This window comes from Henckelia pumila, chromosome 4 (genome assembly GCF_033568475.1).
Source record: "Henckelia pumila isolate YLH828 chromosome 4, ASM3356847v2, whole genome shotgun sequence".
Lineage (NCBI taxonomy): Eukaryota > Viridiplantae > Streptophyta > Magnoliopsida > Lamiales > Gesneriaceae > Henckelia > Henckelia pumila.
Genome location: NC_133123.1, coordinates 92,343,197 through 92,345,734, shown reverse-complemented (window position 1 = coordinate 92,345,734; position 2,538 = coordinate 92,343,197).

Below are 2,538 nucleotides of genomic sequence, written 5' to 3'. Positions count from 1 at the left end.
ACATCTTGAATATCAAATTAGTGACATCGCATGTGCTACTAAGAAACCATTTCTTAAATCACATCAAGTACTCTGGCCAGAGATTTGTCACACTAATATCTCCTCAGATCGCATAGGATATCCACACTCGCAAGTATGTGGTGAATCCTTGACAACAATGCATTGACTCCTATATGTGTCGTAACTGTACCCAATCTCGACACCTGATGACCCCCATAGAGTCGGTAAACGAGTCAAAGCACAGCACTAGCATATAGAGTCTCCATGATGTTTCAAGTCGTAAGGACTAATGGTGTACAACCAAAACCGCGGACTTTATCCACTCGATAAGTGATAACCACTTGGAAAGTCCGGATAGGGTAGTTCGATTATTCATCCTATGAATATCCATTTGCATGCTTCGAACATCTCCATGTTCCCTACCAATGAAACGTGGTACTCCGCATCGCAAATGCTAGTCTCAAACTCGAGCGATCCTTATCCTTATTATCGGACGGCTCAATCGACTAGGAACGGTTTTTAGAATATACAGTGACTATAAGATGTATTTCATGATAGACATCTCCATGTTCTACCACATCTTACATACACTATAGTATATTCAAGGTCTTTATCAAAACAACAATAGTATATCACAATATAACAATATGAAGTAATATAAAGTCATTGCCATAAAAGTGTAAATAATATTAAACAAAAGATTGTTTATACAAAGAGTCATCAAAGCCCATAGCCACACAGTTGGCTCACTGGGCACCCACTCTTACACACGGCGCCGCCCAAAGGGGGCGCACGTCGCCGCCCAGGGCAGCGCTCGGCGCTGCCCAGGGCGGCGTACGGCGCCGCCCAGGGGCGACGCTCGGTGCCGCCCAGGGCAGCGCACGGTGCCGCCCAGGGGCGGCGCCAGGCGCCGCCAGGGCAGCGATTGTCGCTGCCCTAAAGGGGCAGCCGGGCTGCCCCGGCCCGCGCCCACGGTTGCGTGCCGGCCCGGGAGTGTCCCGGGCGGCCTGCGGGAAAAATTATTTTTTTTTAATTTAAATTAATTTTAATGTGTTAAAATTTTATTTTTGGTCCGGTCAAAAATTGTTTTTGATTGGTTCACGAGGCATCGGATCGAATTGTTCGAGTCCGAAAATTTTAAAATTGATTTTTGGATAAATTTGAATTTTTGGAAAATTTTAATATTTTATCCTTAAATTGAATTTTGAAATCAATTATTTTTGGTACAATTGATGATAAGATTTGATCTTATGTATATATTAAGTAAAATATGATTTTATCTATAAAATTAGATTCTGTAGATAAAATATGATTTTATTTAATAAAAGGTAAAATATGATTTTATATGTAAAATATGATTTTATATATAAAATATGATTTTATCCTGTTTTAAATTTAAATTGCCATATGCATGATATCCAATAAATTAATTTTGAATTAAATGTTATTGGATAAGGATGATCGATTGCCATGACCAATTTTGTAGGTGTATGTTAGGAATTTACATTTGTTTTATTGTTGTTGGTTTTATTAATGGGCCTGGTTTATGGCCCAATATGAATGTCATATGTAATAAAAGTGGGCTTGGTTTATGGCCCGTTCCCAACCCTAAAATGTATCCCCTACTTGTCATTGCTATTTATTGTAAATACATTAGATTTAGTGGGAGATCAAGATTTGAAGATGGTGGGCCCAGCAGACAATAAAGACGAAGAAATGTAAATTGGAAGCTAATGTAATAGGATTGCATTGCATACTGCATATTACCTAGGATTGGACTAAGACTCGTGATTGGCAACCACGAGTCAATTAGAAATGGAATCGATCATCCTATATATAATATATGATATTATGATTGTATGCATGTTTTAGACATAATTGTATGAATCCGGCAAGCATACAATAAATTGAAAAATGATGAGACAAATTTTCATAATTAAAAATCCCTCATTTTAAATATGATTTAAAATTGATATCAAGATAAATAAAGGAAATTTAAATTTGTTTAAATGTTCCTACCTTCCATCAACGGTCAATGTATGTGATGCTACCCGCGAATACGGTCCGGCTCATATTATTGGGGGGGCCCGTCCGTCGGAAAGCTGTACATTGGATCGACACATGTTGTAAGTTGGGTGGAACTCCCATGGGATTGGCTCATATTATTGGGGATCCACATGACGACCGTCCATCACAACTTAATATTGATGGGTCATCTTGACATGTCACTATAAACGGCGTCATATTATTGGGCCCTTATTGGACATGAGGTAAAAACATGGGGGTTGCTTTGGAAGCAATTGGGCTCTACCTTTTGAGAATTATGGTTGGCTGATATTATTCGGGACCATAAGTTTGTCAATTGGACTCCATGTTCTCACTAAGGAAAAAGTTTCCCGTTTTCACTAGAGGGTAGTGAAATCGTTAAAATAGTGGGAGTGAGATTCATAAAATTAAATTCGCCTATTTTATGTCTTTAGTAAATTGCTTTTAAACAATCATTTGAATATGTCTGTTTTTCTTTTCAGTATTTCATAC